The following is a 15588-nucleotide window of genomic DNA, read 5'->3' on the forward strand; positions in this document are numbered from 1 at the left end:
ATCTAAGAGGATTTTTCCCATAGTTATTGGAAAATTAAATGGAGGTTGGGGTGGAGTTATGAATGATTAATGACAATTTCAGAAATTGTTACAGTAACTGAGAGAAGAGAGTGAAATTCTCCAGGTAGGTAGAGGGAAACTCATTTTGTGAAACAGGTAGGCCATGATCTGTGACATCTGCCTTCTACAAGTATCTATCACCAATGTTTTGCTAGCCTGGACAGAGGATTCATCTCTTCACGATAGGATGCTAAGTCCACGAGAAAGTAGTTTCACTTGAGGTAGCAGTGTTGTGCAAAGTTCTATTTCACAGCAGGTTAAACATTCTTGACTGTCAAACAAATGTGTATTGTAATAGTCACAAGTGTCCTTTCAATGCACACAGGCAATAAGGATGGTTTTTAATGTCCACAGCCCAGAAAATTCTAGAAACCAAAGTTATTTTTTTTAATTTCCCATAACTATGTATGTGAACATTGCATCTGTCACCTGAGCTAACATTTAAGCATCTCCCTGCCTCCATCTGTCTTCCACAGCAAAACTCTATGCTAAATTATTTAAGACTTATTGTATGGAGAGCTCTCTCCCCACTTCCCACTCTAAGAACTCGGCACTTTGAAAGAGACAGGAAGGTTATCTTTATTGCTGTGGATATGAAGAGCGTATTTTGTAACTTTAAATACAGGAATTTAACTCTGTTTTCTGTCTATTTGGTGTAATTTCTAAACCAAAGCCTGCCTTCCATGGACTAAGGGGAGGTTCATCTGGTAACATAGGAAGAGTATAAACTCAGTTAATAGCTTGAAATTTTATTAAGCAGCAAGTGGCATTAACAACAGAAATGAAGGATTTTTGCTAGATTTTGGTTGACATTGCAATGAAATAAATACAACAGGAGAATGGCTAAGCCACTCTTAAGCTCCCAAGAAATGAAATTGCGTAGTGAGCTCCAAACTCAGTAAAGTGAAGGAGAGGGGGTCAGCTAGAAGAGCAATCAAATTGCACTTAAGGAAGAAGATGGAATGGGCATTCTGTGAAGAAATTATTTTTTATTTGATTCTTGAAAAAGAGAGTTTTTAAGGCACAGTGAAGTCGGTCAGTAGAAAAACGTTCAAGAAAGAAGAGAGAAGACAAAAGATGAATGGTAAGCATAGAATAATGTATACACTTGTCAAATCACTATGTTGTGCATCTGAAATTAATTTAACATTGTGTGCCAACTATGCTCAATGAAAAATAATAATAATAAACCAATTTCCCCACTTGAAAAAAAGAATGAATGTTTGAGATGGGAAACATGATTACTGAATTGAATTTCCTACAGCATTGCTGGCTAATAGAAATGAGCAATATTATGAATTGACTGTTCTTGAATAGTAGAGAATCCAGAAAACATTTTATTTTTTCCAGTTAGCAACTGAGGTCTTGACATAGGTTGTCGAATAGAGCTTTGGTAGGAAATTTTTAACTATATCTGAGGATTGTGACAATAAAGATGTCATATTTATTATGTGTTAATAGGTTTATATCCATTAGGTTGCAATTTTATTGAGTACAGATTTTTTTTATCTCAGAATCACTAACACCTTGTCTAGTGCTTACCAAATTATAGGTTCTAAGTAAACTTTTATTGAATAAAGTCAATGAATAAATATTTATTAGTCTGTTTTTTCATTCAACAAATATTAGTAATCACTTCCCAGGCATTGTTCTATGCCTAAAGATAAAGTATTAACAAATACCATTATATCCTCTCTTTTGCCTATCATCATATGAGTATAAAGGAAGAATTTTTCGACATTTATATTAATGTGTCATGACTAGTGTATTGTGATTAGATAGAAGTTGAGAATGTGCCAGCATTTTTACTGGATTTTTTAGTTTGATAAATTCATTTCTCCAAAATAAATACATAAATATATAAACATACAGAGATAAATATTACATCTGTATTTGTATAATATATATATGTGTGGGTGCAAATATGTGTCTGTCACATTTAGAAGAGTACCACTACTATGCATTGGTATGATTTAAGTGGAAACAATATGTTCATATTCTTTTAGCTTTGCATAAAGCAATAAAATACTGAAATGTTAGAATTTGGCTAATTTGTCTGGCTGTCTATATATGGGGAGAGACAGGGAGATGTCAGAAAGATGTCACCTAATGATTACTAAGATTCCTTGATTTTAAAAAGAGTATATTAAATGAAACGGTATTTCCAAATATTTAGATATTCTAGATTATTAAAAGGTGACCAGAATATCCCTATATTTTCAGCAATTTATACTGTGCACTTATTGTTTCAGGTATTATTTTCTGTGCTATTGAAACTAAAAAAAAAAAAAAAAAAGACAACAACTAAGTAATAGCCCTGTGTCAAACAATCTTTTTCCATTGGGAAAGATACATATATATATATATATATATGTGTGTGTGTGTGTGTGTGTGTGTGTGTGTATGTATATACATACATGCGTATATGTATATACATACATATATATATATGTATATACTATATGCTTCTCGCTAAGGATGCGTTGGTAAGGTTTACAACCATTCTGCAAGTCAACCTCCTTTTTATTTCCATACAAATTGATATTGTTTCTGTTTCTTTAAAAGGTTTAATACAGTAAGCTTTTGTATAGCAGTCAGTATACTTTGCATGAGGAGACATTGACAATTGGCAAGTAGATTGATCAAATGGAGGAGGCCGGATCTTAGAGATTTCTAATTGATTGCAGGAACATAGACTCCCCTGTTTAATGACATGACACTGGTAAAGTTTTAGGGCTATAAATTTGGAACCAATTGGAAGAAAATCTTCCCATGGTGTGGGACCACTGGCAAAATACTCTGTGTCAGGAAATCAGCCAGAAAAATACTGTAGCAGCACCTTAAAATGGACTATATAATTTTATGGCCAATGTAACATGTGTAGCTATGAAAGTTAAAATAATGAAGGGTAAAATAAAAAGAGGTAATTAAATACCACACTTCAGTGCATTAACCATTTATCCACAGGGGGAAGGGGAGGCCTCCTTTTCTTTAATTGGTTCTTGTAAACAATTCACGTTTTAGTTTCTATGCTTTCTTAAGATCTCCTTTATTTTGTTATTGCAAAAACTTCATTTGTGGCTTTGTGCTAAAAATAGTTTGCCGATGTATTTGGAAAGACATGGTGTCTAGTCTAACACTTAGCATAATGTAGGCCCTCAGGGAGCTGTGGCCTTCATTTATATTTCAGATTACAGAAACTTGAGGGTATGAAATGTTCTAAAATCTCATTTATAATCACTTTTCTCTGGGTTTTGCCTCCACGTCGTATTATAAATCTTTTGAATATTTTCAAAATCTCATTCAAAATCTCAAACAATTTTCTTTTTCTGCAAGCAACAAGTGATATAATCCTGATATAAATTCTGACCAGTCTTAGGAAACGTTCAAAGTATAATTAAACATTATAATTTAAGGGAAGTTTTACTTAGGTTTTTTTAAGCCTCCAGTTATATAAAAAAATAAAAGGTGAAATTGTTCCATTATTATGAAATATTGTAAAAGTGGTGTGACTTTAGGTAGTGAAGTTGACTCAAATACTTGGCGTTCTATCAACCTCTATTTTATGTAACATTGTAGTTTAAGACAACCTTACAAATTATGTAGTGCACCTGTTCATCCAATGCATGCATGAATGCAAAAAAAAAATAAGTTAAAAATAGATAATATATGACAGTTAAATAAATAATAGACTATACGGAATACACTGTGTCTCTTCCATGTTAGTTAATTGGCTTCAACAATGATCTTACATCCTCTCTTATGATGGCCTGTTGCACTGTTTCCAGAACACTTATTAATAGTAATTTTTATTGAGCATTAACTATAGGTGAGAGGCTGTATTTGATAGTATCTGCTTCAATTCATTTAGTTGCCATAATATATTTGCATTATCAATATAATTGCCTCGTTTTATAGGTAGATGAGTTGAAGCAAAAAAAATTAAGTATCCTGTCCCAGGTCATCAAGCTTCATGTTGGAGCAGGGATTCACTCTTAGATTGGATTCAATCCTATCAGCCCTAACACTTACTGGCTGTACAAAATTGGGCAAGAATTTATTTCACGCTGCCTCTATCATATCATCTAAAATAAGTAATAATTAAAATATATGTCTCAAAGAACGAAGGGAAAGATAAGACAAAAAAGAACAAAATGAGGAAAAAAATATCAGCAGGTATCTATTGGAGTGTGGAAGTTTGGAAATCTGTCCTGTTGAATTTGCTATGTAATAAAATATTGCCACAATATCTCCATGGGCTACAGACAAAGACTTTCCCTTGCAAATTAACATATGAAGGTATGAAAGAGAAAGAGAGGCAGTTGACATATATTAATTATTAATCAACATGACAATGAGATACTGGGATAGATCAGACAATAATCAGTTGATGGTTGCATATTAACAAGATTTTTGATTAGTGATCTCTAAAGAAGAGACTATTTCACCCCTTGGGGTGAAGAAAAAAGTTTTGGAAATTCTATTCACATTTGCATTTATAGTTATACTTAGCTTAAAACTTAGAATAGTACATAAGGTTTACCTAAATTTATTATCTGCTTTTTGAAAGGAGCTTATAATAAATCAAACAATTTTAGATTAGAATAAAAGTACATGTTAAGAATACAAGCATCTCAAGGGTAGAGATATTAGATTAGTTGTATATTAAGTAGCCCTTATGGAAATAAAACTATGGGTAGCAGTTTACAAGATTAATTTTTGTCTCTTTCTTCCCTGATTTGTGATAAAGGAATAATATATTTTTCAGACAGAATAAAATCAAAGGAAATGATAAAAATAAAATGATTCTTAAGACTCAAAGTCTGTACTTATATCATTACTAGTGATGTACCATCTAGGGGTACCTAGAATTCTACATCAGCTTAGGGCTTAAAACAAATGACTTATATTGTGACTTGAGGGATGGAGTGCAAAAGAAAATAAAAATTCTTAAAACAATACATTCTTTGCTACCTGTGAACTATAGCAAACTAGGGGAACTGTCATCAGCAATATGCTCTAGAGATAACCTTTAATCATTTCTCGGGATCACATGAACTTTGAAAATGTCAAAGAACAAGTACTGTAGCCTTTTCAGAATGGAATTTGGGTGCCTGTAGTCATCCCAGGAAGAGTTTTTTAAGAAATCATTGCTGTGTTTTGCAACAAATGCTGTTAGGATATGAAACTGGATTTTTCTTTTGGATAGCAATGCAATTGAAAGACTTTCCTAGCCAATGTATTAAGCTTTCTATCCATCCCGTGGAATTTAGGGAAGTATAGTATTGTATATAAAATAACTAGGAATTTTAATTATATTGAGAAAGCAGTGCTACAGTGAAAACTAATTTTAAATTAATTCTGTTATCACTTGATTGATTCAAGGGGAAAATATTTTTTTCTGAATATATCTTTATATAAAATATGTGAGTATTTCCATACTGTATTGCCATACTACATACCATATTTTCATTTCTTTTTCAAATATTTATAACCAAATACAAATAAAACATGAAATGAATCTTTGATAATACTTTGTTTTGCTTGATTGAACTACTGCCTTAAAGCCCAAATAAATGAAACATTATTACTATTATCATTGGTGCAAACTGTTTTGTCTCTGGATGACAACATCGAGAAAAAAATACAGTGTATTATCACTGCAGCAATTCTGCCTTAGCAGAGTTATGTTCTAGAATAGATAGTTTTTTTTGATAGTAGTTACCACATAAAACACTTTAGGCTGTCAAATTATGTATAGCAAAAGCCTTATCATTAGGGTTGGCCATACCTCACTTACATCATTTTTTAAGATATAATTCAAAAGTAAAAGTATACTATAATGCAAATTACTTTATGATGATTATAAGACAACAGTTGACACATTGGCAGTTGGTTTGAGCTAATAATTTCAGAAATATAGAATAACGGAGGATTCTATAATGAAGTTCATCATTCATGGTACCTTCACATGAATGTTGCTATGTTTAAATGCTTGTGACTCCCCAAATTCCTATGTTGATATGCAAATGACCCATGTGATGGTATTACAAAGTGGGGCTTTGAGGGAATGCTTAAGTTATGAGGGTAAAGCCCTCATAAATTTGTATCAGTGCTTTCATAAAGAGACCCCACAGAGCCCTCTTGCCCTTCCCATCAACAGAGGACAGTGAAAAGTTGGCAGTCTACAGCCCTTCACCAGAACCCAGGCATATTGGCACCCTGATCTTGGACTATAGCCTCTAGAACTGTGAGAAATAAATTTCTGTCACTTATAAGATATCTATTCTATGGCATTCTGTGAAGGTAGCCCAAAAGGACTCAGACAACTGTGTCCCTGCCTTGGAAGACCATCTAAGACAGAATCTAGTGACTAAATCATTTTAGGTACCTGGCTTTCTCCAGGTAGACAAGTTCTTCTCCATAGTTTTTACTTCCTTATTTAACCTGTATTTACTATGCATGCTTGCAAACAAAAAGCGTTTTGCAAATAAAAAAGATCTTCCACATGCATATAAGGTAACAGTGGGACACACACGCACACAAAATGACTAATGCAGTGACAATGTAACTGCTAATAGAAATAACAGAAGCTGCTCTTTAGGGAAGGAAACCATTATGACCTCAAGCAAACTTTCTGGTAAGAATTTTTGAGGTCCATGATTTCCAATGTCACATTTTCCTACACAGTTTTTTTTTCCAATGTCACATTTTTGAGTGCCAATTTTTGTTTTCAAATTACATGATTGCAGATGAGTTTGGAAGAGGATCTCATGGAGCGAGAGGCCAGTGTCCATCTGAGAGAGGGCAGACTGCCAATTGATAAGGGACAGCTAGCACCCAAGATCTTTTTTTCCATTTTGTGCAAGTACGACTGGCCACATTCCCCTATCAATATCTAAAGGACATGGGGATAAAAGTCGGTCTTTTCTAGAGGAAATCACTCTACAAGCTGTATCAGAACTGGAACCTTGGAGATTCTGCTTGAGGCAAAAAGCTCTAGAAAGAAATATCTCTGTAAACTCTGTTTTTCAGAGTTTTGTTATACACACACCAAAGATGACGCCACAGAGAACATAAGCTAGCAGATCCTACTTGTGAAAATGAAAGGTGTTTTGTGGGATAGTTTACACAGTGAAAACATATTAAGAAGTGAAAAAACCTGATACAGACAGCACCCACATTAGAATTCACACAGTACAGATATGTCTCAAATCCTATACATCCCGTTCCTGAACAAATTCACTGTCTACCAAGAGCTAACCACTATACTCATTCCCATGCCCTTTATTTTATTTTATTTTATTTTATTTTATTTATTTTATTTTATTTTATTTTATTTTATTTCATTATTTTATTTTATTTTTAATTTTTTAAAAATGTTTTATTTATTTTTGAGACAGAGAGAAACAAAGCATGAGCAGGGGAGGGGCAGAGAAAGAGGGAGACACAGAATTTGAAGCAGGCTCCAGGCCTTGAGCTGTCAGCACAGAGCCCGATGCGGGGCTCGAACTCAACCTCTAGATCATGACCTGAACCGAAGCTGGACGCTTAACCGACTGAGCCACCCTGGCGCCCCTCCCATGCCTTTTAATGTGCATCTTTATATCTTACTACATTGTTCATCCCTAATGCATTTGCTTTGTTAACATATCTTTGATTAATATATATGGCTTGCATTTTTCTAATCTAAATTCATGACATCTTTAACATTGTTTTCTTCACTCCAAATCTGTTATATTTTTCATACGGATATATACAGCTCTTACTTGTTTCTTTCATTTGACCTCAGTCTACTACTATATTGCATGAGTATTTTAAAGTGTATGTACCTATTCTACTAGTGTGAGCTTAGTGCCCCTTCCCTCATTTTTTCAAAATCTTGTATCTTTCTGTTACAAGCTGTAATGTTTCTCTTAGATTACATAATTATATTACCTACTACCAGTTTATAGAAAATGCACATCTTTACCTTTAATGGATATTTTAGGAATATGCTCTATCAGCACTCCAGTGGATACTGTCAGGAGGGTTTTAGATTTGACGGGTATTCCATTATATCTTGTGGGCATAAATGAAAGTATCATTTCTGGAAACAGACATATAAATCTATAACTAAACCGGAGATAAGTAAACTTCCACAATATGCTGCCTTCAAATGCATTTACCTTTTGAAATACATGTTCACCAACATTCACAAACCGTAGTTTCTGATTAAAATCGAGTAATATTTACTTTTATCACCAGTGTACTTGCTGATCCCCTAATATTATTAATTTGGTCAAATCTAAAACATACTAGTAATGATTACATTTGTATTCATTGGTTTCATTTTATGTGTCTTTGAATATTAAATTATCTAAATTTTCAAAAGCCTCTTAATCAGGTATGGACAGAAATCTTAAACTTTTAAATTGCTAGCGGCTAGCGAAACATTTTTCAGTATACAGTCTCACTATTTTCTACACTTTTTTGATTGCATTTACATGTAAAAATATTTCCTCTAGCCTCGCCCCATTGGACATAATTATTTAAATACATCCAATTTTGGAAAATTAGTATGTCTTTTAAAAATATTGAGATTGTACTGTTAGACACGTAACTTGCAAATTTTCTTCCATTTGAAAAATGATATTAAAATTATATGGAAAATGTAGCACTAAGCACTTTTCTTCTGTACATGTCATGACAAATATTAGCATTGTGTACCTTCAGCATAAATGGGGTTGACAAACTGTCAGAACTCATAAATGCATAGAGGTAAAGAAATTGAAATTTAGTCCCATCCTTCCTTAAGAAAAATTTTCCCCTTAAATTATTAATAGGCACAGATAGAAGTGAAGTATTAACAGTAATGATTACAAAAAGAATATTGAATCATGGTAATTAGATAATCAGATACTTTTATTTATTTTTGTGTTTATTTTTTGTTTGTAAGACTACTACTAGTTTGATAGCCTCATGCTTTTATTATTTACTCAATTATCATAGGGCAATTATACACTAATCAAAGAATTACAAATAACAATGACACCTGCCTTTCATTTATGTCAATATATCTGTGAAATTAAATAATTTCTATTTTTATATTTGTATCTCAACATTAGAGAATATATTTTAGGTTCTTAAAATATTATTGGGTAAATTTCAAACTCAGTTTAAAAAATGTTTATTTATTTTATTTTTTAAAATTTTTTTGATGTTTATTTTTGAGAAAGACAGAGACAGAGTACAAGTGGGGGAGGGACAAAGAAAGTAGGAGGGACAGAGAGAGAGAGAGAGAGAGAGAGAGAACCCAAAACAGGCTCCAGGCTCTGAGCTGCCAGGGCAGAGCCCAAAGTGGGGCTCAAACCCATGAAAGGTGAGATCATACCTGAACTGAAGTCGGACACTTAACTGACAGAACCACCCAGGCACCCTTGTTTATTTATTTATTTTGAGAGAGAGAGAGAGACAGAGAGAGACAGAGAGACAGAGAGAATGAGCAGGGAGAGCAGAGACAGAGTTCCAAGCAAGCTCCACATTGTCAGCACAGAGCCTGATGTGGGGCTCGAACACACAAACTGTGAGATCATGACCTGAGCTGAAATCAAGAGCCAGATGCTTAACTAACTGAGCCACCCATGCACCTCTCAAACTCAATTTTATAGCATGTAAATATTACCCAGTGGTAGACAGAGACATATTCCCCTGAAATGTCTACAAATAATGGTCTCCAAAGTGGTTTAGATGTTTCTAATCTGTGGATGTGTTAGTTCATATGACAAAAAGAAATGACTTAAGGTTGTAGGTAAAATTAATGGTGATCATCAGTTGACCTTAAAATGGGGGAGATTAACCTATACTACTTGAATTAGACCAGCGTTATCACAGTGATCCTCAAAAGTGGAAGAGGTAGGGGGGATCTGGCTGACTCATCAATAGAGCTTGTGACTCTTGATCTCTCTTTAGGCTGTGAGTTAGAGACCCATATTGGGTATAGAGATAACTTTAAAATCCAAAAAAAAGAAAAAACAAAAAACAAAAACAAAACAAAACAAAACAAACAAACAAAAAACAAAGTAGCAGAGGTAGAACCAGAGACTGTCACATAAGCAGGACTTGGCTAAACATTGTTGGCTTTGAAATACAGGAAGAAGATGAGCCATGAGCCAAGGAATGTGGGCAGCCTCAAGAAACTGGAAAAATAATTTTCCCCTATACCCTCCAAAGGAATGTGTACCTGTCCACACCTTAATTAGTCCAGTTAGAGGCATTATGAACTTCTGATCTCCAGAACTTAAAATAAAGCATTTTTGTAAGCCACTAATTTTGTAAGTTTTTGGTTTTCTGTTTTTTTGTTTGTTTTGCTTTGTTGTTGTTGTTGTTGTTGTTGTTGTTTTGGGGGGTTTACAGCAGCATGTTGGAAACTTACATATGCCCTAAAGGACATTTAGGTTTTTCACACATTGCATTGATGGTATTTCAATGAATAGAATATCAATCTACAAATATTCACATTTTAGAACATGTATTTAAGTCCCAATGTTTATCCCATTTTCCGTCAAAATTCACATAGTATTTTACTCAGAAACTTGGATTACCAAATAACCACAAGTATTAGATGGGCAACACATTAATTTTGGGTAAATTTGTCTCTTAGCACTTTGTTGTTAACACTTCTTTTCGGGGGATAGAAATCATTTGAAGCTCTGATATTTTCCAATTCTTTTTCTTTGTGTGTATTACTTTGATATAACTTCCTTAAATTACCTCCTGCCATTTAGCTATAAACATGTCTATATGCTCATCTTATTTCAGATTCTCAAGCTCATGTTTTATTTTCTCAAGGATCAGTTTGTGGGTATTAATCAGCTAGTTCAGGTCAAGACAATAACAAAAGCAAATCCTTTGTTTTATGAACAGACAAGGATACTGTTTCTTAACTCCATTGTATGAATTTAGTGCTTAGAAATTCCATAACATCTATATATCTATGTGTTTCAAACTGAGCCATCACTTATTCCTGTATGAATGGTGCATTCCTAGAGAAAGAAGCATTTGCTACTCATTTTGATATGTAAATCCTGGCACACTCAGAACAGCCTGTTTCAGGGTCTCAGTGCTCCTTCTATAATACTGTACTCTCAGAGTGCTGATAGCTGTGTCTCTAAGACTGGAAATTGTAAGCAAAAGAATCTTCCCAGGGAAAAATAAGTAATAAGTCATCCTCCAGAAAAAAATGCAATCATGGGAAAATGTAAGTTTAAAGAAAGCAAATAAAAATCTAGAATAAATGTAAATGGACTACTTCTTTATATAAAGAAAGTGGAGGAGGGCCTGGGTGGCTCAGTCGGTTAAGCATCCAACTTTGGCTTAGGTCATGATCTCGTGGATTGTGAGTTGGAGCCCCGCGTCAGGCTCTGGGCCGACAGCCCAGAGCCTGGAGCCTGGAGCCTGCTTCGGATTCTGTGTCTCCCCCTCTCTCTGCCCCTCCTACACTCATGCTCTGTCTCTTTCTGTCTCTCAATAATGAATAAACATTAATTTTTTTAATTTAAAAAAGTAAAAAAATAAAGAAAGTAGAGTGTTGATGAGTTCCATGGTTCCAAAAAGGTAGTTTACCTTCTGAATCAGGAACATTTCATCAGATTTATTGGAAACATGCAATCACACACTCAATCATACACACACACACACACACACACACACACATTGAAGATGGTAGGCAAGAAAGAGTGAACTTAGCAGACCTGGGTTGCTAAACCCTTATATTCCAAAAAAGTCTGTCTTCAGAACTGGCTTTTGGCCAGCTCCTGGGAAATAACCTCAGAGCTCTTACTATACTTTCTTTGAAAAAACTATTTTTTTGTATGTCTGTAGCCTTGGGTCATGCTCTGCTAATTTGACCAGATAGTTTATCTTTACAAATGTGATTTATGGTGAATGCCAGTGTTCGGTTTGGGGCAAAGGTGGCTGGAGTCTGAGAATCTGAAGTCAATCACATAGCAATATCTCACATATATCATCATCCGTTATTGCTGGGAGAATTAGGTGCTTATGTGTATGACTCCACAGGTTGGTGTCACCTGAAAAGCTTGTACTGTTTCATCTGGAATTTAACCCCATGCACTTTTTTACTATGCTGATTTTAAACTATATCCTTTGGGGTGATAAACCATAACCATGGGTATAATAGCTTTGTTAAGCCTGATAAGTTCTTCTAGCAAATTATGGAGACTGAGGTAGGTCTTGGGGACCCAACCACAGATGAAGAAAAGAATATTAGAGTATAATAACATCTATTGTTCTTTTCCTTACAAATGAAATGTATCTTGCTTAATGAAATTCCTAGGCTCCAATTACTATTTCTGTGATAACTTTAACACAATTAGGTGAATTTAAAGTAAATTTAACAAAAAGAATTTAGAGCAGTGATTTTTTTTTCTTGGTTCCGTATGCTACATAAAAAACAAAGATAATCACCTTCACTCAAAAATAAAGCTTTAAGGAAATTAGGGCATCAGTGATTTTCTGCCCCATATAGTAAAAATTTGATACTGATTTTTTTATGTTCCCCACAGGAGCACATCTTTAATTGTAAATGGAAACTGGGGTCTGATATACATAATTTCAACTTATAGTAAACTTTATAAAAGTATTTTTTACAGATGTGACAGATATGTAACATGTATTGATGCTTCAGAGTGATTGAATTTCCTTCCAGTGCTCATTCATATTTGGAGAGGCTCTAAAACTCTGTTTATCAGATGTCCTTATGGCTAGTCTTTGGGTGTACTTTAGGATTGGCTCATAAGATAAACTTACATGAGATAGATCCAGAACCAAATTAAGGGAAGAGGGGTATGGAACCAGAGATATCCCTTGTACGGACCCAGATCAGGACAGAAGGAATGTGACTATGTCATCTCTGCTGTGTTTCTAAGTTGTTGGTTTGTTTCTTCAATGGAGCCTGTGATCATGGCAGAGACAGATTAGTTTGGAAGGTGAAATCATTCCTAAGAGTGTGGCCAGAATCTTTTGTAATATACTTCCAATAATTTTGTATCTTCCTAATACTCGGTAATAAATCCCTTTGCTTTCAACTTGTTAGAAAAATTTCAATTGCCTGAAAGCAAACCTTAAATTCAAAGGATTCAATATTTGGAGGAAAGAATGCACCTTTAATTTATGCTGCCTCACAGCTTTACTTGAAAAACTTTCAAAAAAGAAAAAAAAACATCAATATTTCACAGAATTTTCATGCCAGTGTTTTCTTCTTCAATAGAAACACAACCAATTGCAGTGCCAATTTACCTAATGAATTCCCAACCTACCAGAAGGAGTTCTACTCACATAAAAGGCACAGTCAAAACCTATGCACGGCTTTGTTCTTAAAGGCTCTTTATGTTTAGTTTAACAATGCAGGAAGCTCAAGATAAAATGGGATTATTAACTGGATAGAGATAGTTCTCTGTTAAAACCATAAAACAGTTATGCCAACATGAGAGCCACTTTTATGTACCCACCTCACACCATTTATTTCCTCACCCCTGTCAGAATCTCTAGAGAGCATCACCATCGATACATAACAGATCCATCCCATTTTCTGTAGCCGACAACAAAGAAACAGCCAAGAACACATGCTGAATCATAGGCCAGCAAAACTCCTGCTATTCAAACTCCTCCCTGCCTTAGGCCTTTGCTAACCTAGAATTCTCAGTGAAAGACAGCAATAACTCATAATTTTGCTTCAGGTAACTCCGAGGATTTAAGAGTTTGTAAAGCATCAAAGGAGTCAGATTGTTTAAGAGTGAGTCTCCCGAAAAACTCCTATTTGCAAAGAAATTTGCATTTCTATCCCTGTGACCTGTAAATAAAACTGAAGACTCACTAGAATGAAAGCATGTTGTTTTGGGGAAATTGTTTTACAAAATAGGCACAGGAGAGGCCTGAAGGGTCCCTGCCATCTTTAACATATGTTTTATAATCTTGTTGAAAAAGGACGAACGTGTTTATTTATGTTCTGGCATTGGCTTAGGCAAGAATTATTGTTAAAATTCTCTTCAGAAAATAATCAACGTAAGACTTTAAACTTTAATTTAATTTTGTTGATGCACGATAAAACACACGTTAAGGAAACAAAGTTACCGGATAGTAAAACAATGGGAACTGTACACAAAATAATAAAAAATGAGATAGCAAATAGAATTGTAATCTTTGAACAACCCAAGTCATATATGTAAGTTGGAAAAAAGTACTAACGATGAAATATTTTGAAATAGCGTTTGTGCATTTGAGCTTGTGTCTCTAAATAGCAGAAAATGTAAGAGAAATGGTATGGATGCATCATCCCAACTCTTCTTTTAAAAAAAAAATTGTTAACGTTTATTTATTTTTGAGACAGAGAGAGACAGAGCATGAACGGGGGAGGGGCAGAGAGAGAGGGAGACACAGAATCAAAAACAGGCTCCAGGCTCTGAGCCATCAGCCCAGAGCCCAACGTGGGGCTCGAACTCACGGACCACGAGATCATGACCTGAGCTGAAGTCGGACGCTTAACCGATTGCGCCACCCAGGCGCCCCTCTTCTTTTTTTTTTTTTATTTATTTTTTTTTATTATTAAATTTTTTTTTTCAACGTTTATTTATTTTTGGGACAGAGAGAGACAGAGCATGAACGGGGGAGGGGCAGAGAGAGAGGGAGACACAGAATCGGAAACAGGCTCCAGGCTCTGAGCCATCAGCCCAGAGCCCGACGCGGGGCTCGAACTCCCGGACCGCGAGATCGTGACCTGGCTGAAGTCGGACGCTCAACCTGCTGCGCCACCCAGGCGCCCCGCCCCTCTTCTTTTTTAAAAATGTTTTTTAATGTTTATTTATTTTTGAGACAGAGGGAGACAGAGCACAAGTGGGGGAGGGGCAGAGAGAGAGAGGGAGACACAGAATCTGAAACAGGCTCCAGGCTCTGAGCTGTCAGCAGAGAGCCGGATGAGGGGCTCAAACCCATGAACTGTGAGATAATGACCTGAGCCTAAGTCCGGACGCTCAAACCGACTGAGCCACCCAGGTGCCCCATCATCCCAACTCTTCTTAATCACGGTACCAGACTATAAAGTCTCTCTCCCTCATGTAAGTCCCATTTTAAGTTGAGCAGAAAAATCATTCAGTTATATATCCTTTGGATTTCCCCCCAGAATATAAGGAATGAGGTATTTGATTTAAGGAAAGAACTAAGGGAAAGAGTTGATCAAGAGACAAAATAAAGACAAGAAAGCAATACAAGTCAAAGAAGAGATCATAAAATCGAACATTATACTAACATTAAGCCCGTGTTTAAAAAAACAAAGGCATTTGTGTTTGTCTTATGTTATATGCTGGGCAAAGTATATAGGTCAATAAAGCATTGCCTTGATTTTCACGTTCAGAGGGGGAGAGGTGGGGACAGGAGAGCTGAATTTTTTCCTTTTCTGGAAGGTGACACAGCTCAGTTCAGGAGCCATCAGGTCATGATCCCCTGGATGACTTCATTAAGGCATCTGGGATCCCT

The sequence above is a fragment of the Prionailurus bengalensis genome, chromosome B1 (assembly GCF_016509475.1).
Source record: "Prionailurus bengalensis isolate Pbe53 chromosome B1, Fcat_Pben_1.1_paternal_pri, whole genome shotgun sequence".
Lineage (NCBI taxonomy): Eukaryota > Metazoa > Chordata > Mammalia > Carnivora > Felidae > Prionailurus > Prionailurus bengalensis.